The sequence below is a fragment of the Procambarus clarkii genome, chromosome 83 (assembly GCF_040958095.1).
Source record: "Procambarus clarkii isolate CNS0578487 chromosome 83, FALCON_Pclarkii_2.0, whole genome shotgun sequence".
Classification (NCBI taxonomy): Eukaryota; Metazoa; Arthropoda; class Malacostraca; order Decapoda; family Cambaridae; genus Procambarus; species Procambarus clarkii.
This window is the reverse complement of record NC_091232.1, coordinates 7802008-7821127: the sequence shown is the minus strand read 5'-3', so window position 1 is coordinate 7821127 and position 19120 is coordinate 7802008. Positions and strand designations below refer to the sequence as shown.

Sequence of the window (19120 nt, the reverse complement as noted above, 5' to 3'; positions counted from 1 at the left end):
GTAATTACAGTGTTAATAACCACCTTGTTGGGTTTCGTTGCAAATTATCGTGTGTGTAAATTATTCTATTGTTACACTCCCTATTGAGACTTGTCTGGTGGCCGACAAAGACAAGGAGTTTTCATCTGGAGATTCTCTTGACGAAAGGTCTTTGAAGTTGTTGGGTGGAAGAGCCAAGTCCCATCCGATTCGATTCTTCACGTTATGAGAGGCCAAGCCGAAATTGTGAGCTTAATCCCTAACGTTTAATGTGCACATTTATGAGTACTTTAATCAATGAGGTAAAAGGATTAAGGAAAATAAAGCAATTGCAGTGGTATCCAGGGAATAGCAGCCATCTGTTCAGCTCCAATGATATCGTTAAGATGATACAACTATTTTACCAATTTATTAATCATAAATTTTAATTGTAAATTACTCATCGAGCTTCGCTGACTACCATAATTATCACACTTTGTCTTACTGCCTCTTTTATGTAAACCTTTGCCTGTATTTAAGGGCAAATCTTATTTTATTGTGTCTTTAATTATCTCAAGTGTTTATATTCACGTTATTAACCGTGTTTTCTGTATATATCACAATAAATATTCTACTAAAATTCAGCCATATATAGAGCCAGTGGTGTGTTGTTGCGCCAATTGTTGTCATACACCTTTAAATACTTAATGAACTGAAAACATAATCCCATAGACAAACTTTCCCTTACACACTCGGCCACTGGTGCGTCGACCCTCTTCATTTTGGATTGGTTTTGTCTTCGGGTTTTGGTTTTTGACCCTCAAATGGTGTATTAGTATCACTGAAATATAGTTCACTGATCAACCGTCAAGTAAATTTCCCAAAACATAGTTCAATACTAAATCAAATCCTCAGTGTAAATACACGTTACGTATATGGTTGACCCTTGATGGTGGGACTAGTTTAATTCATCCCTTCGTTCATCCCTTACTGGTGTTAACGGGTCGATTGTGGCCGGTGACAGTTGTACGTCTTGAAACAAATAAGCACGATCTACCTGTCAGGCGATCCTGCGCTTCCTAGATGGTGATTGATGAAGATTAAGCCACCCAAAAGGTGACACGAGCATGAATAGCCCGTAAGTGGTGGCCCTTTTTGAGCCATTACCAGTATCAATAGATGATACAGGAGATCTGTGGAGGTGCGACTGCACCCTGCGTGACGGGAGATGACTGCGCTTCCTAAGTTGATTATCGCATACGTTTGACACCAAATAAAGCAGCAACGCCAGGGCTCGATGCGAATAAAGTAGGCAGTCAGCATACCGTCTTTGGTGCCTTGGGGGCCATTGTCAGAGTCTCTTAACACTGACTTTAAATGAGACTTGATGATGCGTCATTAAAGTTAACGGGAATTAATGAGGTATAATAGAATGGGGAAAGAGAACGGTTAGTGGGAAACGAGAGGAGTTGGGATTTTGGAGGAATATGTACAAGTGTGGAATATGAGGAATTGTGGAATAGTAATGATAGTTTATATATATATTGAGAAGAAAACTGAAATATGTGGAGATGACAGTTGAAGGGTGTGAAGGAATGTGATATAGAGGGAAAAGACGAAGTAAACTAGAAAATAATTATATATATACGACTATATAAATTTTTTTAATATAATGTAGTTCTTATTTCCTCCCAGACTGTGCCTACTCTCTGCTCACCCTCATCGTCGAGAGTGCAAACAAATAGCACTATAATCCACTTTAGGGATTTATATGACAATGACTCACAATATTCATTACTAAACTCCCTAAAATCTAAAAATATCTTCCTCTCAGCCGACAATGTGCTCAGACTCTAGGATGACGTACTCGTGGGGAAACCGTATTACGCAGCCGCCTGCAAGATAATGGTGAATCCGCCTGTTTTCTAACTCAGTTTAGGACATTACCTTCAGGAGAGGATCAAGAGAGCTGGTCCGAGGCTCCCCGTCTCCCTGACGCTCCAGGAATCACTGAAATGAACCAAGTCGGATCGAAACACATTCTTGTGGATTTAAAAGCATCAAGCCTCGCTGGGATGAATCAAGACGAATTAAAGACTATAAAACCGGATCACGATGTATTCAGATTGATCATGGGGCGCTGATGGTAATCCAGAAGCATCAACATGAATGTTGGGATTTTTACATATATTAAAAACAGATTTCGATGCATAAAGACATATTAAAACATGAAAAAACACCTGATCAAGATATATTATCAACCAAGAAGCATTGCAGTAATTAAAGGCGCACTGATTATTAATCTTAACCTAATATAACTGATTACAAAAATCTTCGAACTACAATACATTTTTCATCGTTAATAAGACAAGCCAACGCCCACTCACCACAGCGCCAACCACAGTTATATCTCGCTATAAACATCGACAAAATCTACTAATCAACGTTCACAAAACATACTGTTAATATTTATAAGATATACTTCATATTTTTAAAACTCTTACCACACATATACACAATGATCTACCACCGTTTCACAAGACCCACAGCACACATTCACAAGACCCACAGCCCACATTCACAAGACTCACAGCCCACATTCACAAGACCCACAGCCCACATTCACAAGACCCACAGCCCACATTCACAAGACTCACAGCCCACATTCACAAGACCCACAGCCCACATTCACAAGACTCACAGCCCACATTCACAAGACCCACAGCCCACATTCACAAGACCCACAGCTCACATTCACAAGACCCACAGCTCACATTCACAAGACCCACAGGCCACATTCACAACCAGCACCCTACCCAATACCCCCTTCCCCCCTCCACCCTAGTCCTATAGGGACAATGAAAGAGCTCTCTAACATAATTTAGATAATGATAACTGTCCGCTTAGGGACAATTTTCTCCTTCTGCTGTCAGTTTTGTCCACCTCGGAACAGTTATGTCCACCCCAGGGCAGTTTGGTCCACCCGGGGGGACAAATTTTCTAATACACATTTTCTGTGCTTTCTTTGATAGATTTATCGTCTGAAGTATTTACGATTTCCCTTAATGAAAAAAATCCATAGGAGCCGTGATTAGGATTCGAACCTATGCGGTGGATATTCCTAGGCACTAGTCGTCCAGACCACGTCATTTACCATGTCGTGGTCTAGTCGGCTACAGCTTGTGCTCGGGAACACCCACCACATAGGTTCGAACCCTCACCACGGTTCCTACGGATTTTCTCACTGATGCGGTCACGTTAGTGTGATTACTCGCTGTCGTGAGTTCACGTAATGTTAAGAAAATAAATTTTGCTTGTGGTCTTTGTACACTTTTCCCGTATTCATTTTTTATTTTATTCATTTTCTTATTCACAAAGAAGTATTTATAACTAAATTTTTCTCGTTAACGACCTTTCACACTCGATTCTCTTAGAAAATTATTTTACTGAAATATCTCAGAAGCATGAACTTTAATACAGGTGCCAATAATGTTAACTTTAACAAAAATCGTTCAAATGGAAAACTGTGAAAGTAGACATTTTTAGCTGTCTATCGTCAGCAGTGCCAGTGTTTTTTTAGACGAAGTTTTAATTCACTTTACTATTTCTCCATATGGTTATGTAATTTTTTTTATAATACTGCAAATAAATAAATTTTAAAGTCATCAAAAGGCTGGAATTGCCTAGTCTGGTAGACGATCCTTGGTATATCTGGACAAATCTCCCATCAAATCAGCCAGGTTTTTCACTACACACAGAAATCACAATAGTGTGATATATCAAATGAACAAATCCACAAGAGCCGTGATAAGGATGTGAAACCCCGATTGTGGCTTCGGAGAAGCTTCGGAATCCTAGTGAGGGCAGTAACACTCCAGGATGCAATTTTTTTAAACCAAGTTGTGACACTGTTAACTAAGGCGCAGCTGAGAACATCTGTGCGTAGGTTCGAACCCCTCATCACGGCCGTTGTGGATTGAGGTTTCCAATCAAAATCCAATTTCCAATTCAAGGTTTTCAATTTTCAATTCAAGGACTCAAACCAAGGTTTTTGGTTTGAGTTCTAGCCAGGGAGGGTTGTCTGGTCGTCAATCCTTAAGCATTCACATCTGTTCCCCCTGCAGTAATTGGGTACATGGTAGTTAACCGATTTTCGGGTCGTGTTCTAGGGAAACTTGTTGGTAAGGCTACCAAGAGCTACGGGAAGGGTAATCTCTCAACTTAATAACTTAGAGTTTGAAGTTCCATTAAGTTCCTGTACTCACATGTATAGAAAAAAGTATCCTAGACACAGTACTGAGAATTTCTAAACGGGAACTTGTTACATACAGCATTAATTAAGTTTGTGTATTCCTAGTTAGAGTTTACTTATGTTAAAGTTTACATATTTGTGCGCGTGCTTACCTGCTTGTGGCTGTAGGATGCGAAGTTCACTTCTTGGGTTTACCTTCAAGTTGACTTGTCTGATGCACACAGCCGTTTAGTTCACTTGTTTGGCGCAAACAACATTCTAGTTCACTGGTGTTCTTCACTATTGTCTAGCAGAAACTATTTTCCAATTTACTAATTGTCAAAAGTAAATACTTTTTTAGCTCATCTAGCGCAAACAACCTTCTAGTCTGTTGTCTGGAGTAAACAACCTTTTACTTCACAATTGTCTAGCGGAAATAATATTTTATTTCACTGCTGTCTGGTGCAAACAATTTTATATTTATCTGCTGTCTGGTGCAAACAATTTTATATTTTACTGTTGCCTGATACAAACAATTTTATATTTCATTGTTGCCTGGTACAAACAATTTTATATATCACTGATGTCTGGTACAAACAATATCATATTTCAAATTTGTTTGGTGTAAACCCTATATTTCACTTTTGTTTGGTGTAAACCCTATATTTCACTTTTGTTTGGAGCAAACAACCTTTTACTTCATTGCTGTCTGATGTAAACATTCCTATATTTCACTGTTTTTTAGGACAAACAACTTTACATTTCACGTTTGTCTGGTGCAAAGAGCCTTCGAGTGCACCATTTTCTACTTCAATATTATTTAACGCAAACAAATGTTTGACGCAACACCATTCTAGTTCACAGTTTTCTAACACAAACATCCTTCTAGTACACTGTTTTCTGATGTAAACAACTTTGCAGCTCTCTATTGTGTGGTACAAACAACTCAAATCTCTCTACTACTTTATTATATCCGTTTCCTAAATGCTAGGTCGGTTTATGTACGGTAGATCTACCTGTACTTTTGATTACGCACAGCTGATTCACCCGTTCACTAGTGGCTAATTCATGATTGGAGCCGAGCACCTCTCCACTTTCACCCCCCCCCCCCGCCCCTCGACACCCCCCACCCCACGAGACCCCCACCCTCGACACCCCCCTAACCCCCGACACCCCCTCGACACCCCGTCGACACCCCCCCCCCAACCCTTGACACCCCCACCCAACCCTCCCCTGACTTCCCCCACCAGACTGTCGGTCAGCTCCCAGTGTTTCCGCCTCGTTAAGCGGCAGGTTAAGGCACCGAAACAGCCAGATCGATCTAGTTGGCAGAGGTCTTTAGTCAACAAAAATATAATTATTTACGTTGTCTTGTTTGATTTAGTTTAGCATTATATCTTCACTCCTTTTATGTGCACAGGATAAAGTGGTGTGAAGACTTTGTATTGTATTCCTGCCATAAGGACGTTAGTCTTCAAGCGACAGGTGGTAACTACAGCGATGTAGTGTTGTTACTTTGCTTAGTCGTTCCGGGGCGTCGGAATTACTTGGAAAGACATATAACACGTGTGACATACATATAATTATTGAGACTTAGGACCGCATTATTATATTGTGTCTAGATTATGCTTTTTAGGAATTGTATACATAGGATTATATATGCCTTGGTAAGCTGAGTGTACCTCATGGTTCAGAGTAACTATGTGCCAGGTATATCTTGGTCAGACGCTTAGTAAGTTTTTTCCTCTTTATTTTTAAAAGTACAATATTTACAAATATAATAAGGAACACCAAACAACTCCAGATACACAGATCATATAATTAAAACAGGAACTCACACACAAAACAAACAACATTAAAATAACTTGAGTAAACATGAATAGAAATCAAGTACGTTACACGGAACTTGAGAATGAGTAGCAAAACGCATAAAATAATTACAAACGAGTCTTTAAAAGAATTCATGATTCAAACACAACTGCAGTGTAATACAAAACCATACACTCAACACAAACCAATTTGCAAACCCATGAAAATAAAGACCCAACAAAACATGCAAGACACCCTCGCCAAGCAAGCCAGCCCGTCCTCCAAACAAAGATCCAAATGTGATTCCATGCACCCGCCAAACCCCCTGTTTATGAATGAAAAGCGGTTTACACACGACTCACAACTGCTGACGTTCGAACATATCCGGAACAAGTGTTTCACTGACGAATTTTATTCGAATCACAACGCTACAAATGCTTCACACACGTACTACAAATAATCGCCAACAGAACCTAAACACCTAACCTAACCTAACCTATGCCTATATATGCACAATATGCTAATATATTATAATATTAATTTATACCTGAGAAAATTTCCGTTTTGAATGAACAGCATATTAAAATTTATGAATGCGTCTGTGGGGTCGACCGCTGGATGTAATGTAAAGTCAATCACACGATAATTTTTTTTCACAGACTATTAATCAATCGTCTCTGTTCGTCAAACATTTCGATCAATTATCTGATTAAGTTTCTAAGAAATTCAACATTTAAAAAGGCGTATCCCTCACAGAAACACACGAAATCGTCTTAAGTGTTGGCCTGATGTTTACGATTGGTGAACTGCTGCTCCGCCTCCTCCCCCGACCCCCGACCCCCGGCGGTGTAGTGCTACGCGGCCAGTATGGGTCGTCCTCGCCCCAGACGAGACGGTCGGCCTCACCTGGTATGAGGTTCTCTTGCAAGGTGGATTTTGGAACCTTGTGTATTTTTATTTTGATTTCGATTTTTGAGAGTTAAGAGTTAACAGGGAAGATCTAGTCGGTTTTAAAGTGCTTCGAAAACACTTTGCGGTGATGAAGTTTGCAGCTATTACGACCATCCGGGAGTTTATTGTGCGTTGCGAGGGTGGCGCAGCTACAAGATGGCTGTGACGCTGTGGGTATGCTTGACATGAGTCAGACTTTTCGTTCGAAGCAGTGAAGAATGCACCATTTGAAATGCCGCCGAATTCCCTTATCCCTCGTGTTCTGGATCGATCTGGTACAGTGGAAGGTATTCGTCTGAACAAGCAATCCTTTGGCAGAGTGCAGGCTCCTCTGAATGGCAACTGAACCGTCAAGATGGTCATTAAACAGGATATATTCCTTATTTTGCTATACTTGTGGAGTATAAGAGTGCGTTTCTTCTAAACGCAGCAGCCCAGGACAGGTTATAACTGTGGGTGTCCTGGCCCTTTGGCCGCCGGGTGTACTGTTAAACTGGCTAACTGGGTGATCATTTTCAGAGACACGACTGGTAAGGACCACCCGTCCCATCCTGTGGTAGGTGAGAGTGACGAGCGTGACAGCGTTCCTCCACAGAGTGGCGGGTCTCCTGTGGGTGAGGAGGCTTCGGGTCGGTGGAGAGAGAGACTTATGGAGTCGAGGCTGGGACGTTCAAGGTAACGCAGAGGAAGAATTTGAGACCAACTTTCAGAGTGTGGATTGGTAATGAGAGGTGTACCGTAAGTGTCCAGTTAACATGGGTACTTTGGGTTATGTGTTTAGTGTGCTCTGTATTCTAGTTTGGGGCATTTTGGTTTTCATTTCCATTTTCCTTAAGTGAATACAAGATAGAACTAATGTCCTCAAACTGGGTAATGCTCCTGTACTGTGTGATGGGTCTGTTCCCTTTATCGTGTACATTGTTTAAAATTCCATTTAATTTTGTCTCCCCAGGTATTGTCTCCGTGTAAAACAATGTCACTGATTTTGTCTGTCAGTGTTAGTGCTGCTTGTTGTATTTAGGTTAAATGTTCCCGTTCTATTGTAATCTATGTCCTAAAATGGTAGAGATTAAATTTATATATTATTAAAAATACAAATGTGTTGCATAGTTTTTTTTTTCTTTTGTTTGAAGCTCAGCCGTGAGTATTGTAATTACGTATACTGTATCATAAGTACTTTGTGTTGAGTTTCATGTTAATGTATTATGGTTTGTTCTTGCATTGAATTGTTTCTTCAGGTTTTACTTGTTTTTATACTTTTGTAATACATTTAATGTCCTTTATTATTTTGCGGGCACTGGCGTGTCTAGTACCTGTAGTGTATTGTTTGCGTACATGTGTGTTGTTTGCGCTTCTTGCTCCTCAGAGTTTGCCGTAGAGTCATCTATATGTAAGGATTGAATGTTTCGCTTAATTTATTTTAATTGTACATGTCTTGTGCTTCTATCATTAAACAAATTAAAACGTCTTGCTCAAATTAATCACTTGCGTCGAACCTTACCCATTAGTCATGCTGTCAAGGTCATCATCATACTGTACATTTTCACAAATTAAGACACACTACAAATTTAACCATCACCTTATTGACATAAAACATTGAAGAGTCAACCAAGTCCTTTAACTTGATCCGTAACTCATTAAAGATCGTCGAGCAGAAAATGTCTTGGTCGTTATAACCATTTTATATTTCAGACCAACAGACTCCTTCCCCCATAATGGAAGTGTTGGAGGCCATAATGGGACGTACTCCGCCACATCTACACGGAACGAGCCACAGGTGGGTGGGGCGGGCTGCAGGTAGCGCCCAAACAAGCCGGTTCGCTCGTTTGTAGCACGCCAGACAGGCGCGACTATGCCCCGTGTCTCCCCGTGTCTGGCCCGTCGGATGGTCTGGACCAGACAGTGTTTGAACATATTTAATGATATTGAATAAGTTTAATACCAACTAAACATTACTTCTACCTCTTGTCAGCTTTATTACGAACACGCTAAAAAACTATAGAACAAAACTAAGTGACTCAAACTCTTAATTTGTTATCGAAACTTTTAACTGAATGAACGCTTTCCTTACGAAACATAGTGGAATTAGGTGAAATTCAAATTTACGGGTTAATTGTTATCAAGGAATAGCAGTGAACCCGGTAATATAGTGGCGATAGAAAATGCTGCTCGTCAGCTTGTAACATGCTGAAAGCTTATTCTTACCTCAATCATGCTCCAACTAAGGAGAGAAGTGATCTGCTGTACATTGTTACAATAGATATACCTCGTGGATAAAACGGTTATATGCTAAAAAATCTTTCTTAAACGATGTCTGGTGTTAAAGAAATATTCAGTGACTAGAACACGGGAGGTAGAGAGAAACAAATGGAATTCACTAAGTATAATATTAACATTGTAGGCTCGACTACCAATAATGATTAAAGCTATCCATTACCGGTTAGCCTTTACTGACTAAAAAAAAAAAAAAAAAAAAAATAAAAACTTAAAGGTGTTCTTCAGTCCATCAGCTTAACTAAGATTATCAAAACGGTACATAACCCAAACTGCAAATAATAATAATCTTACCACAATACAATAATAAAATACTTATAAGGGATAAGTATATTTCTGACACCTCTTTACTCAACAAGGCTCTCATAAACGGAACTAATACCAATCTTGCATAATCATTTAAGGCTCCAATACCACCCCTTTCGGGACTCTGGTCTTTTACTTATAACATCAAGGCTCGGGCACGAGTAGAAGCCTAATAACTGCACTACATATCCATCTACCACCTGCCATATATTGAGACTAACGTCCGTATGGTAGGAATAAAATACAACGCCTTCGTTACCCTCTAGTACACACAAACAGGAGGTGTTGATATAATACTAAAACTTAAATCAAAGAAGACAGCGTAAATAAGAAATAAACATTTTGTTGGTGATCCGTTGTCAACAGAAGGCCGGCGCTCTCGGTGGCTATTAAACTACCACTTGAGCAGTTTCAAGTTGGGAGCACACACACAGGTGGGAGACGGGGGGTAGGGGGGATGTGGAGGGAACAAGAGACGAGCGGAGGCCAATTCCACTCCTCACAACACCTGCCAGCGGACGGGTGTATATGCTATGGACTGCCATCCATTCGCTGGGTGGATCTAAACTACTAAACAAAAGAACGGGTGGAACTATTATTCATCCACCGGAAGGACGAGTGGATATACTGTACTACAACCAAAATGCGTGTTGATCGGATTTATATCACACACGCAATATATGATAAGCATTTGAGTGCTCGAGTGATGTGAAAGGTTTGCGGCGGACAACCAGAAAATTGTTTGATAAAATATATTGAACTATAAAAGGAATTATGATAGATTATAGTGAACGAGAAATGTGTGTGATAGATTATAGTGAACAATAAATTTGTTAGATCATAATGAACCAGAAAATTTTTCGTCCTTGATTATAGCGAACTAGAAAAGTTTATTGTGCTTGATAATAGTGAACTAGAATAGTTTGTGCTAGATAAGAATGAACTAGAAAATAGTTTATGCTAGATAATAGTTAACTAGAAAATAATTTGTGCTAGATAAAAATTAAGAAGAAAATTGCTTGTGTTTAATAATAGTGAAAAAGAAAATGGTTTGTGCTTCATTAGTAATGTACAAAATTATTTGTTCATAACTATCGTTAACTAAAGAATGGATTTGCGATAGATTATAGGGAGGGAGGGGAGGAAATTATCAGGGGAAAAGCAACAAGCCAAAACTTGGCTTGAATATATAACACTTGGAAGGGGTCAAGATAAGGATTTGGGATGGGACGGAGGAAAGGAATAGAACTAGAAAATTTTTGTGTTAACTATAGTGAAGTAGAAAATTGTTTGCGCTAGATAAAGTGAACTAGAAAATTGTTTGTGCCTGAATATAGTGAACTAGAGAATTGTTTGTGCAATGGAATGATTTGGAAAATAGTTTCAGCTAGAAAATATTAGAATATTTTAGTGCTAGAAAATTATTTGTACTAGTTTACAGTGAACTAGGAAATTGTGCCAGACAATATTGAGATAGAAAATGGTTTTCAATATTTTATAGTGAATTATAACTCTTGGTGCTAGACTTTAGTGAACTACTACTCTTTTAGTGCCAGACTATAGTGAACTATTAAATTGTGGTGCTAGACTATAGTGAACTATTATATTGTGGTGCTAGACTATAGTGAACTATTATATTGTGGTGCTAGACTATAGTGAACTATTATATTGTGGTGCTAGACTATAGTGAACTATTATATTGTGGTGCTAGACTATAGTGAACTATTATATTGTGGTGCTAGACTATAGTGAACTATTATATTGTGGTGCTAGACTATAGTGAACTATTATATTGTGGTGCCAGACAATAGTGAACTAGGAAAATGTTTTGCTATAGACTATAGTGAACTTCGTTGTTGTTTACACCAGACAATAATGGCCTGGCTGATTGATCCAAGTGATGGTCTTCTCGTCCGACAGCCACACACAGGTAAGCACACTCACACTCATTGTACCTTTCACTTATATCTAGTTCATTAACTATACTTCTAGGAGAAAACCCTTCATTCTTGATGTCATTTTGTGTACACGTGTCATTTTGGACATCTGTTGCACACAGATTCTTTAGCATTTTGTAATTGCACTCAAGATTTTGGTATTAGTGTTCTTTAATTATGACGATAAGGACTTGACTTGTTCGGATTGTAATTTCTCGTAGAAAAATTTCCAACTATGAGGTGGTGAGTCTTGTGTAGCCCGATTACCTATTAGCCAGTTGGATATGACTTTGGAAGCCCATTTATGAGTGTACAGGGCACTTTAAGTGTTCCATACTCTAGGGATGAGTTCTGATGTTCTTATGGGCCCCAGATAGATACATTTCTCTCATTTGACTCGACTTTTTGAGGAGTCGAGAGGATTTCTAAACCAGATACAAGGAATAGATAATCTGTGTATTTGCACGAAGTATACATATTAAATTATGGAAGACACTTATGTATATTATGAATACTTGAGTAATTAGTAGAAGTTTTGGTGAATTTGAGCCGTTAAGATTCGTGGGTGTTTACAGGGTACAGCCCGTCCTCGCATACAAAGATCCAAGCTCGTTAATCCAGCCGCCAAACCCCCCTGTTTACTAAACAGGACTCTGCTAGGATGCTCTTGATCTGTCGGGTAGAGGACAAATTAAACATGTTACCTGATTCCGGGTCTGACTGTACCTGGACATTACCACTGCCTGCTATTACCTCAGACCTTGCTGTTCCGGCTGACTCGTCCGCGACCTTGGGAAGATTGTTGCTCCAATCTGTCACCAAGTCGTTGGCTAGTATCACGTCAATTCCAGCTATAGGTAGAGCATCGACTATTATGTTACGGCCCTCTTGAGTCGCAACTGGGTTCTTTCTCTGATGGTAGTAGAGTTTGGGTATCCGGCCCCAAGCTAGTAGTGGCTTTCAAGGGGTGTGCTCCGTAACGCAAGTAAATTAAAGGGGAAGGGAGACAAAGGCAAAAACTTAAATATATAATTATCACCGTCACCATAAATAATATATAAATTATCACACGGGGGAGGTATAAACACTATTATATACAATCTGGTCTTCCTCTGAAGATGCGGAGTGTTCCACGGTGCTCAACGATGCTTAGCTCTTGGTCCTCTTGTGGCCTCACGATGAATCCTTCGATTCTCTCGAGTCTACCCTGGCCACAGGCCAGCCAAATCACAGTTCCACTGGGAGCACCGTCGTGGAGGCCTTCAACCACAAATCCAGCCTGTAGCTGGCAGGTTCCAATCAGTTCCGCAGGTTAGGCCACTCCACGACCGATACTAGGGTTGCGAGCCCTAGGCAGGAGCCTCGTGTGACTTCACAGATCACTCTCCTCACCTCAACACCCCAGTGGTTAGTCTTCTCCTCCAGTCAGCCCCGGGTACGACAAATCCTCAACTGCCACGTCACAGGCAGGCTAACACAACAGTGTTCATCCGGGGGGTGACTCACAACTTCTGCAGCTAATACTTGGAGACTCCATGGCTGCCTTGGGTAGACTGATCCACTGTCCGATTCAGCAGTCCCAGGTCGATTCTGTAATCAGACACGTCATCAGTAATAGGGACACTCTAGGGCACCTCACTTACAGGCTTAGACACAAACGCCCACCTATCCACTCCATAGATGGCGTTGCTGTCTAAGCGTCACCTCACTAGAGGTCAGCAGCGGCTGTGTTATGAGCTGATCAGGACGGGAAACAGGCCCTTGTGGCCAATATATCTCGTCCTCACTAGATGGCGTCGTCCATTTGGAGGGGGTTTCGGGAGCTGACCCACAGATGGCGCGGTCGTCACTTCTCTGTGCTCGGACGCTGGGCTCGGGTCCATAACATGAACGAAAAACAGTTATCACACGACTCACAACTGATGACGTTCGAACACTTCCGGAACAAGTGCTTCGTTCACGTCCTTTGTTTGAACCACAATTCTATAAATGCTTCACCCACCTACTTCAAATACGAATAATTGCAAACAGAATGTAAACACTTAACCCTAACCTGCGCCTAACTATACATAGAACTTGTATGTATAATATTCATTTATATATGACAAGCCAATTTTTAATACACAGTATGTTACAATTGATGAATGCATCTGCGGAGGACGGCCGCTGCTTTAACCAGCCTAGTGTGAGGGGCCAGGTTGCATCGTGACAGACCTGTGGTGGTCGGTATGGTCTGTGGATGTTGGGTAGTCGTAGTGACGATGAAGGATGGAGTAGCGCAGAAATATGTCTTGATCAGTGTTACTGATATATAATGATTGTGTATCATCTCTTAACTCGTCCCGGTGCGTCTTAGTTGATCGCATTGTATCTTGTTCTGGGTTTATTCGATTTAATGCTTTGAAACACATCGGCACATCTAAATCTAAAGTTGAAATATCTCGACGCGTCAACACCTATGTTCGGTGACTTTTGTAGTGTCATCAGTACCCAATTTCAATGCTTCTTGATTCGGCTTAATACTCCCTAATTTGTTATGATTTGTCTCGGCGAGACTCGATGCCTTAGAGTCCAAAACACTGAGTTTCAGTGCGTCACGGAGAAGGGGAGCTTCAAGGGAGCTCTCTCGTTCCTCTCCTGACGGTAATGCCCTAAAGTGAGTTAACAAAGAGGAGGATTCTGCATTATCTTGTAGGCGGCTGCTTAATGCTGTTTCCCCACGACCACATCCACAATCTGAGAACATTGTGGGCTGAGTGAAAGTTATTTGTAGCGTTTAGTGAGTTTAGTAAGACTTATAGATCATATCAAATGTACCTTTAGTGGGATAGAAACTTGAAACATAATATTTAACAATAATTATTAAGTAGTAGATTTAAATGGTCTTCTCATCTACTTTTTGTGCTTTCGCCTAAGCTCCACATTCCTCAACATCCTTACACTCATTTTATATCTATTATTTTTATATCAGATGCGAAGAAATTCACATTTCTTCGCATCTGTCTATAATCCTTCATACTTGACATTCCTCAACACTTGTCTATATTTCTCCGAAACCCCCAAATTCCTCTCACTTCACCGGTTGCCTTCTTCACTCCTCTTACCTCTACTACATTTCCTAGTCAAAGTCTTTGTTAACTTTAATTACAGACAGATCATCGAGTCTCATTTAAAAGCATTTTTAAGTTATTTTGAAAATTGTCCCCCGTCGCATAGACTGGACGGTACACAAGTCGCAGTGGTGATTGGCTCCTTAATTCACAGTGAGCGCTGCCGCTGTTGTATCTATCCTCGAACATACGGGATAATTAACACAGATGTGCTCGAAAGACAGATCGCGTTCATTTGTATCTAGACGCACGACCATCAGCGTCCAGCGATCCGTGTTGAAGGAGGAACGAAGCAGACGTGTATACTGGCCAGTCTGGTCGACCATATGTACAGTAGGAGGTGTATCTGTTTCTTGGTGAATTTAAACTAATAATTCATTCGTTATTGACTACGTTTAAGATAAATATACTTGCGGTTAATAGGTTTAAAACCAGACATCAAACTATTAATAAGAGAGTAGACACCAACGGCAGAATGTGTATGGTAATGATCCAGAGTTTAATTACAAATAAAAATAAGCAGCATTTAAATGCAAAACAAAACAACATTTATATCCAAAACAAAATACACAGCATACCCAAGACAATTACCTTAATAAGGATCATCCTCCCCTACCCAAACGCTCAAATAGAGTTAAGAGTTTACCACCAGAAGTGCACAAGTAATGGGTACCTCAAGTAATGGGGGAGGGGCTCCAGTAATGGAGCCCCTCCAGCTGCAGTAATGGAGCTTTACTTCTGCTACCCAGTAATGGATAGCAGAAGTAGAGGGTGTCACAGCTAACGAGTGGCATAATCTACGAGAAGACTCCATGAGATTCCATCTCACCCCCTACCTCCTCTCAGAAACTGCCATAACAGGATGTGTTAAATCAAGATTTCCCAGATACTTATACATTTAGGACAAAATCTGGATATTTGTAGCATAAACAAGGTGTTGGGGATTTAAACACTCACAAAAGAGAGAGTAAAATAACGAGTTTGTTGCTCAAGTTCTCTGGGGGCTTTAGGATTAGTTTCCTAATGTCAATATGAAGGACTTCGTGCTTATCTTCCTCATTTTCTTCCCGTACACTTATTTCCCTCTCGGTCTCGCCCTGGCCACGGAGGCAGGAAGGCGGGTCGCTGCTGACGAGTTAGCACAAGCGAACTGAAGGAGGGCAACTAAACGACCCTTCAGCTAATGACCGCTTGGAGGAGTTCTAGGACAGGTGTAAAGCACTTGAGCACGGTAATTGCCTCCCATGTCCCTGTTCCCTATGAAGGACGTTAACCCGGTGTTGTTCCCTGGAGCTGTTCTCCGCGGCTGTTCTATGGGTCAGTTCTTTAGGCTGTTCTCTGGGTCAGTACTAATGGACTGTTCTCTGGGTCAGTACGTTAGGCTGTTCTCTGGGTCAGTACGTTAGGCTGTTCTTTGGGTCAGTACGTTAGGCTGTTCTCTGGGTCAGTACTAATGGACTGTTCTCTGGGTCAGTACGTTAGGCTGTTCTCTGGGTCAGTACTTTAGACTGTTCTCTGGGTCAGTACTTTAGACTGTTCTCTGGGTCAGTTCTTTAGACTGTTCTCTGGGTCAGTACTTTAGACTGTTCTCTGGGTCAGTTCTTTAGACTGTTCTCTGGGTCAGTACTTTAGACTGTTCTCTGGGTCAGTTCTTTAGACTGTTCTCTGGGTCAGTACTTTAGACTGTTCTCTGGGTCAGTTCTTTAGGCTGTTCTCCTCTTCTCCTATACCGAGTTGATCTTGTTTTAATTGAGTGCGCGCGTGTGTGCGTGCAGTCTCACTCACGCACACATTGCATACACCTCGGACTGGTTATCAAGCTCAGAAAAAGCACCTTGTCTGTGTTTAGTAAGTACACAGCCTATTAGGAGGGTATTGACTCTTGGCTTGCCGAGATATACACGCCAGTATATATACATTACAGTGTATACACACGTCAGTGTATACTCACGTAGATATATATTTTGGGAGTATACCTAGGCATATCATATCTCACTTGAACCAAGTCTGGGAGGTTATCTTGAGATGATTTCGGGGCTTTTTTTTTTTAGTGTCCCCGCGGCCCGGTCCTCGACCAGGCCTCCACCCCCAGGAAGCAGCCCGTGACAGCTAACACCCAGGTACCTATTTTAGTGCTAGGTAACAGGGGCATAGGGTGAAAGAAACTCTACCCATTGTTTCTCGCCGGCGCCTGGGATCGAACCCAGGACCACAGGATCACAAGCCCAGCGCGCTGTCCGCTCGACCGACCGGCTCCAATGGGAGGTGATATACTTTCTACTTACTGTTGATGCTTACAGGCAAGTCCAATATCAAGGTACTAACTTATTTAATATTATGTAATTTAGATGTTAATTCCCAGGCAGTAGTATGAATTTCAAATTTAATGACGCATTATGTGATTCTCAAACCACTTAAAATCACCAAATGATATCCACCGGTAAAATACTATAATCGATAGATAAAACTCTGAATTTGCAATTTATAGCTAATTAGGAAAAAGCATTAACGTGCGTGTGTGTACTCACCAAATTGTGCTTGCGGGGGCTCTTAGTTCTTTGGTCCCGCCTCTCAACTGTCAGTTAACTGGTATACAGGTTTCTGAGACCATTGGGCTCTGTCATATTTACATATTAAATTGTGTAAGGAATCTGACTCTACCACATCACTTCGTGTGCATGCCTTTGTTAACTACTCTGACACTGAAAATTCTTTGTAATGTTTCTGTGACTAATTTGGGTAACGTCCACGGGGTTGGACACCATTCCTATCCCCCGTCCCATCCCAGATTCTGATCCTGACCCCTTCCCAGTGCAATATAGTCGAATTAGCTTGACTCTTTTCCCTGATAATTCCCTCCCCTTCCCTCCTGTAGAACAGTCATTTACGTATATGAGAAAAGTATTAGTCCCAGTACTGATCCTTTAAGTACTCCGCTTGTTACTGTTCGCCAGTCCGACTTCTCGACACTTACAGGTAATTCTCTACTCATGTCTCTGGCTCCTGCCTGCTAGATAATTCCCTACTCATGTTAGGGTTTTTCCCCTGCTTCCTCCCGTCCACCACTCAAGCTTGTAGAGTAATTTCATGTGAAGTACTGTCTCAAAGACTCTTTTTGGGCATTCCACAGGTACGCAATCTACTCATAATCTGTCTTGCCTTATTCGTGTTACTTTACCATAGAACTCCAGTATGTTGGTCAGGCCAGCGTAAACCTTGTGTCGGGAACAACAACGTGCGCGACGACGTACCGAGATCGTTCCAACTCGCCGAGTGTTCAACTAATGGTCGATTGGTTACAAAGACTTATAAAAGAACAGGTGTGGAAGATTCCTTTTTTTTGAGTGGGGGAGAGGGGGTCGAAAAAGAGATGAGGAGACGAGAGTGGGGAGCATGGAGGAAGGATGGGGTAGAGTGGATGAAGAACGAATAGTATGAAACTGATGAGACCCAGTGGGATGGATCGTGGATAGATGGGTGCGGTTAGAATAAGGGATACACACAGAGAAGAAATAAAATGAACTGGACGAACTGGAATAGATTATTTGACATATGTGGTGGTGTTTTGAACATGTGTTGCAGGCGAACATGTCTTACACGGGTTCTAACGTCACATTCACACATGTCCCACCGATGTATGGTAATGCGGATGGGATGTGTGAGTGTGTGTGTGTGTGTGTGTGTGTGTGTGTGTGTGTGTGTGTGTGTGTGTGTGTGTGTGTGTGTGTGTGTGTGTCTGTGTGTGATTTGTGCGTGCTGCAGTGTGTGCAGGTGTTAGCACACTCATGAGTGAGCGCACATGCGTGTGTGTGTGTGTGTTTTGTAAGGTCGTGAGTGAGTAATAATGTGAACCAATATCTCCCCCACGGTAAACTGTTGAATGAAAGATAATACAAACCATTTTTCATTCAGTATCTGAAGGCTGTGTCGTGAGCAGCTGACGGGGCCCTTGGCTCATGGAGGGGAGGACAGGGTGTAGAGTGAAGGGAAAAGAGGGTGTAGAATGAGTGGTGAGGCAGTGAAGAGGGTGTTAAGTGGTGAGATCCGGATCTAGATTTCAAACCTCCGTAACTCCTAAAATGATTGTACTTAAAAACAACTATTTGATCAAACGTACAAAAAATGAAATTTTACAGTCAACACTGATTGCGTTTTGTACTAATAATTATGTAGAGGGTACGTCAAAATAAGCCAAAAAAAAATATATATATATTTCAAGGTCTAGTAAAGCATATTTATGTAAAGAATTTTGCCTTAAGACAGCGTATTTTAGGCCTGATTGTGCTTAGCTATGTTAGGTTACGTTCTTTAGTTACTTCTTCAAGATTTTAATCTATCTTTTGGGATGATTCATTTACAAAAATTGATCCTACAGCCAATTTTTGTACGTTGGATCAAAGAGTTGCTATAAGAGCAGCAATTTTTGAAGTATGAGCAAAATAAATTTCGACTATAAAAGCTTCCTGTTGATTGTCATGCACCTCTCATATTATATCCCCACCAGCATATGGCTGTTTATTTACTCTCTAAATATTTCTAACTTT

General features: G+C 41.0%; 1 long non-coding RNA gene across 3 annotated transcripts; it reads left to right on the top strand.

Annotated features, from left to right (window-relative positions):
* The first annotated feature begins 6643 nt into the window (after nt 1–6643).
* LOC123768865 (uncharacterized) lies at nt 6644–9551 on the top strand. Of its 3 annotated transcripts, XR_011225381.1 has the most exons (3): nt 6934–7307; nt 7469–7687; nt 8642–9551. It is a non-coding gene; the product is annotated as an uncharacterized lncRNA (long non-coding RNA). The 3 variants fall into 3 exon arrangements; XR_006774157.2 differs by lacking the exons at nt 6934–7307; nt 8642–9551 and adding an exon at nt 6644–6907 and having other exon boundaries at nt 7469–8416; XR_011225380.1 differs by lacking the exon at nt 8642–9551 and having other exon boundaries at nt 7469–8416.
* Nucleotides 9552–19120: the final 9569 nt, after the last annotated feature.